This window comes from Primulina huaijiensis, chromosome 3 (assembly GCF_012295235.1).
Source record: "Primulina huaijiensis isolate GDHJ02 chromosome 3, ASM1229523v2, whole genome shotgun sequence".
Taxonomy (NCBI): Eukaryota; Viridiplantae; Streptophyta; class Magnoliopsida; order Lamiales; family Gesneriaceae; genus Primulina; species Primulina huaijiensis.
The window spans coordinates 8245505-8252149 of record NC_133308.1 but is presented as its reverse complement, the minus strand read 5'-3'; the positions used below and the strand labels follow the sequence as shown (position 1 = coordinate 8252149).

Sequence of the window (6645 nt, the reverse complement as noted above, 5' to 3'; positions counted from 1 at the left end):
GAAAAGAGTTCGGTTTTTGGATGTGTTTGATATTTTCATTGGGATGAAGGAGAAACTGGGTAAACTGGAATTTGAATTGTTTGCTATGCGTACTTATGCTGTTTGGAGCGAGAGACTCAAGATTGTACAGAAGCAGAAAAGCACTATGAAGGTTCTTAATGTTGATTGGAGTGAAGCTTCACTGCATGAATTCCAGTCTGCTCAAAGCTCACATTTGAAAACCACATGACCGCCTACTACACCCCCTTCACCTTGCTCTTGGATAGCCCGTCCTTTCAATCAGCTTTGTCTTGATGTGGACGCAGCGTATAAGGAAACCTCTAATCAATTTGCGATTGGCGGGGTGGTAAGAGATCATGAAGGCAGGATGATATTAGCGTTTGGTATGACGATTTTTAAGCCTCAGTCGGTGGTCCTCGCCGAACTCGGAGCGATTGCTGCTGGGATAAGGGTGGTGCAAAAGCATAATATTCTCATTAATCACATTAACTCGGATTCTCTTCTAGCAGTGCAAAATGTTATGTGTCCAGAGGAAGATCTGAGTTATGTTGGATCTTGTGCGGAGGATATTAGAAGACTTTTTGAGCAAAATGGCATTCGTCATCTCTTTCATGTTAGGCGATCTGCCAATACGATTGCACATGCTCTAGCTTCCTTTGCTATTTTTTCTCCCGATCCTTTTGTTTGGAAGAATGAGAGTTTTCCTTATTAGTTAGTAAAACTTGTAAATCCAGACTTTGCCCTCTCTTAATAAATTTGCATGTTTTCCTCAAAAAAAAAACGTATCAAGAATAACTCATAGATATTTATCAATTTTAACTACATCCCACGGGGCCACGGGGATCACTTTAGATCCTATATATCGGTACAAAATATGATATGAGTTTCTTTTATTCACTTGGCACGCATTATGAGCCTTTGAAGAATAACTTGCAAGTGATGTTGAATGATTGACCAGTAAAAAAGAAAATAAACAAATCCTTAAGAGGGGTGAAATATTGACCATTAATCGTCTTCTCGAAGAATTTCGGAACTTTCCTCGACCTTAGTTCAGAATGAGCACGTTGTAGATTCAGAGAAATGATGAATTAACAGGACTTGTATGATGTTTAGATCATTCGATAAAGTTCGTTTTGTCTGAAGAACACGCAAGCACTTTTGTGAACCTGCAATGCATAGGCAGAAATAAATTGCACATTTGATTGATGTTTACTAATTCACAAGAGCAGACTATTTCCCTGGTGTGTTACATCATACCTATGGAAGATTAACAATCAAGATCAATAGAACCTTCACATACTTGTGTCAAAAAGAACTATTACTTTCCATCTAAATGATTACTTGAAACATCATCTACAGAATCAGAATGAAACGAACTTGAAGGCATAGTTTCTCAAGTTCTGTCGGTCCTCTTGTATTATTCGCTAGGCCGACACCAGACGAGAATGGTTGCATTCTAACATCTCAAAAGTTTGATGCGTTGCACCTATGGGATCCCGTCCAATACGCGTGCCTAATCACATAGCTAAATGCATCCATTCATATGTAATAAATAAACAGGCCCTATGGCTACTTTGTGTTTCCTGGAGCTGGAATGTCCCTATACAATTTGAGAGTGGAAAACTCTGCTTTTTATTCACATTTTTATAGTGGTAACAGATTATTGGACAAAAAAAGTATGCTTTTCCTTTAGTGGTAAAATTTATAAACTTATATTATGATATCATTGTGTAAAATATTTTAGTATGTCTGAAGATGTGGAACTGTAATTTCAATAGAAGTTGTTTGGTATTTATATTCATATAAAGCAAGTGGATTCAAATAATTAAGATATCGAGGAAGCAATAAAGAGCATAAAAGTAGACAAGGATCCCATACTGAAAGAACAAAGGTATAAAATATAAACGAGATAGGAGAAAATGGATGACACAATCAAGATAAGTAAAAAAGAGAACAAGTCAAATCTCCCCTCGATAACCCCCTGATCCAAAATAGTCCTTTCTTGAACTGGCAATTTGCATGCTCTTTTGATGCTCCAACTTGGGGCAATCACGGATACGATGACCAAGCCCACCGCAGTAAGCATAACCCTTCACTCCACTTGCATTAGCTATCTCTTCCACATCTTCCATTTGATGGTTAAGCTCAGCAAGACAAGGCGGTATCCTCTGCTTTGCTTCTTGTAAGAGGTGCTTCAAATCTAGAAGGGTTGTTTCGATTTGGTTCTTGATAATAAACGTTGTGGCAATTCCTGTTTTCCCACATCTGCCCGTTCTCCTGATTTTATGGACATAGTTTTATATTTCTGCAAGCATATCATAGTTGATGACTTGCTAAATGTCGGGAAAATCGAGACCTTTGGAAACCACATCCGTGGCTACTAAAACATCCTTTTTGCCAGATTTAAAGGCCACCATTTCGTATTCTTCCCGATCCTTCCCTCCATGAACTGCGACAGCTTTTACTCCCTTTAGAAGAAGATATTCAAGAATGTCATCCACATCCGCTTTGTTCTCACAAAACACCAAAACAGGCGGCGGTGGGGTATGCAAGCATTCAAGAAGGTAAACGATCTTTGCTTCTTTCTTCACATACTCCACTTCTTGATGTTAGAGTAGATGCCCTGTAAGCTAACTGTTGGCTGGGGAATTTATTGACTCAAGTGTAATAAACAGTCTTTATTTTAATATAGTTTACCTTTTAATGGTTTCGTTATACTTTATGGCTACGTTTGGTTTGGAGGATAAAATAAACTAATGATTAGTATGTAAATGATAAAAGAAATGATTGTGATAGAAATATAATATATAATGTAAAATTGTATTATGTTTGGTATGATTTTTAAGTGTGGGATAATTTTGAATTTTTTGATGAAATGACAAAATTGCCCTTTCGTTTTTGTTTTTCTTCTTCCACTCCGGCGGCGGTCCGGCAGAGCGGCGACGGCGGTCGGCAGGAGACGGCGGCGATGGTGGCGTTGGCGGAGTCGGCGGAGGGCGGTGGAAGGCCGGAATCGTCGGCGGCGGCTGGCGGTGGACGGCCGGAAGCGGGAAGCAGAGGAGGTGGTCGGCGGAAATGGTCGGCGGTGGCCGGAGGGGGCCGGCGGTGGACTGCCGGAAGCGCCAGCGGTGGTCGGCGAAGATGGTGGGCGGCGGCCGGAGGTGGTCGACGGTTGCCGGCGGCGGTGGTCGGCCTTTGGCGGATGTTGCCCGTGGACGGTCGGTGGAAGGAAGTGGTGGTGAGTTTGAATTTAAGAGAAGGGTAAAATTGGAAAAACATGAAGGATTAAGAATAGGATAAATAATCCTAGGGGGTGAGGAGGTATTATTTTAACCTACCTAATATAACCTAATCATTCTTAGGAGGGATTGACTTAGTTAAATAATCACGCGTACCAAACGAGGGATAAGGTGGGTTAAAAAAAATAAACCCACCTTATCACCCCTACCAAACACCCCCTATCTGTATACCCATGCAAGCAGCATAGATAAAGTCCTTGATTATGCTTTAATACAAATGAATCGTAATTCGATGTTGAAACTCATTTGTAAATACTGCATACTCTAAATTCGTTCCTAGTCAATTCAGCCGCCTAAAACAGGGATAAAGGTCACTTGAGCTCGAAACTAGCATATGTGATGTTGTGTACTGCGTTTCTTGGTAAGGGCATAGAGATGTCCAAACATGCAGATAGGTAGTCATATGATGATTATACCGAACAACCCTCCCTCGAACTTTCCAAGTGGTTATCATTCATCGAGAAGATAAGTCAGTGGTTATGATTGTACACCATTAGTCCTTAAGACCCGGGACAACACTGAGGCTCTATATGCTATGGCTGTGCTTTGACTCGTTTATCGGCTCTAGGAGAGTCATCAGGTGGCGAGGTTGGGTACATTTGCGACACATATAGGAGCCACTGCATTGTAGTCGGGGATTCACCGCTCACCTATGGGTGTGGATATCCTATGTGACCTGATGTAATATTAGTGCATGGAATATCTGGCCAGAGTATGAGATGTACGTTGGAGAAGGAGTTCTCCAAAAGTAGACGCGATGCCACTATTATATGTATCACATAGTTATCGAATTAATATGCACCCCTCGATGAACCAATGATTGCAGATTCGATCGGGATATATGAGATGAAGGGACCGTATTGTACGTTAATCATAATCGACTGGTTCTTGCAGGCACTATCAGTGATACCTAGGGGATCATGGGGTGATGCTACTAGACGCTCTTACCATGATCCGATGGGTGCAATCAGAAATGAGTTCTGACATTCTTGATCAAGGTGTTGATGAAAAGAATGAGGCTAACTAGGGTAAGCCCGAATAAGAATAAATGTTCTTCTGAATCACAAAGAGTTGTGAACCCACGGCTAGCTGTATTCCTGAACCATTGAGGGTCACACAAGTACTGGATCATTTGTTCCCGTTGAGAGAATAAATTCAAGGTGTTGAATTTATATTATATAGTAAATTCAAGGAGTTGAATTTATGATAATTAAATTTTGAGAGAATAAATTCAAGCAGTTGAATTTATAGAATTTGAGAATTTAATTTATTAAACTCAAAAGTTGAATTTATTAAATATTAAATTTTGGAGGCGATAAAATTCAAGGAGTTGTAGGAGTACAAGGGATTTAAATTAAATGTAATGGGTACATGTATAATGAGCTTGTAGGAGTACAATACCAATATACATATTATTATTAAGGTTCTTAATTGGGCTTTAAAAGATTTATTAATTAATTAAACTAGTTGGACTAGAATAAATAATTGATTAAGCCCATTAAGTAATTAATTTAACTAATGGGCCCTAAGCTTATATATATGTGTATTAGTCTTAGGGTTAATACATAACACACCATAATTTCGAAAACTCCTTCATATTTCCTCTCTAAATTTCGGCATTCTTTTCTTTGATAGAAAGTTTGAGCCGCCTTTCGATTTTAATCTCCTACGTTAAAATCTCTTCTAATTTTCTAGTGCAAATTAGAAGAAGAACAAATTATCTAGTCGTGGACTTGATAGGAAGATCAAACAAGGATTCCTTTGAAGAAAGTTCGTAGGGATTCATCAAGAGCTAATCCGTTCATACCAGATTAGTTGGAGCCAAGTGATTTATATCACAAAGGTAAAAATTTCTAACATCATATGTATGTTTATGAAAACCATACGAGTGTCCAAAACTATTTTGTTTTTTAAAATAAAAAAAAATTGTAAACTTACACTGCGTTTGAGCACGTAGAAAACCGAGATCCAACACTTGAATCACATCAAGATTAGCTGCTTCGGCCCTTCCAACGACAGTTACATCAGCAGTGGTGGAACCAAAAATATGGCTCTGTCAGAGTTGTAATTTTAAACTCTAGAATCTTTTAATATTTTAAATTGATCTATCCGGGCTAATATCATATTATTCCAAAATTATACAAATTTTACATATACATTTTTTTAAAAAAAATTGAGCCAACCGGGCTAAAGCCCGGGTAAACAAGCATGTGGCTCCGCCCTTGGTTACAGGCTTCACTAGTGCACTCCTAGCAAAATTTTGAATCTTCCTCGGCATTGTAGGTGAAAATAGCAGGGTTTTTGTCTTTGCGCTTTGAAGTGATCAAAGACTTCTCTTTATGTCATCTTCAAAGCCCAAGTCAACTAAGCGATCTGCCTCATCCAAAGTTAGATATCTGCATAATATTGTGCTGTCAGTTCAGATCTATTTTCATATTTGTGTAATTAAGAACACACATTTTTAATGGAAAGATGTATTTGGAATCATTCAAATAGGAGTTAAAAAAGAAAAGTATATGCATTATACATTATCAGCTTCAACTGTAACAATATAATTGCTTCAATGTTTTCAAAAGTAAAAGCACAAGGCTTGGATAAGCCCAACCAATATACCGTTTTTACCTAACAAATCTTGAAAATGTAGCAAGTAAAATGCCAAATTCTCATCTTGCTAGTAATATATCAAAGTGAATGCAACTATATCCAAAAACAAATAAGTTCACAACCATGATTTCCTTTTAATTGATTTCACAAGCATGCAGATCCAAGATTATCATGCACCCATGACCTAACCATGTGAACTTACGCTTTGGTTATGGTTCCTATAAAGATGGAACCAAGCAAGAAACACGAGGAACCGTAACTATAAATTCATTTTACAAGTCAACATTTTGAGTTCACCAACATATACTAGTTTATGTAATTTAAACTATATTTATTCAAGTTAAATTCAAAATCTATCTTCATTTATAATGATAAAATATTCTTTATGGGCTGCGGAACATCATTTTGGTCTAAATCGACTCAAACCGTAATCAAAAAGAATTCGACCATATTTATGGGGCCATATTTTCAAGGTTAAGACACACAATCTGATATTAGCATCGAGCTTCATACTATCAGATGAACCCATAATCTGATGCCTATAATATAATTTATGACAGAAAAACATAATAATCAAGGTTAAATGATTTTCATAACAGAAATGCATTTGTAATCCCAAATCCTAAAAGAGATTTACAAAAATGATGTACCAGATATACAAACTTCTACAATACAGCAACAACATCGTCTGGAGAGGTGAAAAGAGAAATTTAAAATAATGACCATCCAGTATTTTATGACT

General features: G+C 37.8%; 1 pseudogene; it reads right to left on the bottom strand.

Moving 5' to 3' along the window:
- Positions 1-1958: 1958 nt before the first annotated feature.
- LOC140972459 (DEAD-box ATP-dependent RNA helicase 35-like) lies at positions 1959-6432 on the bottom strand (annotated as a pseudogene).
- Positions 6433-6645: the final 213 nt, after the last annotated feature.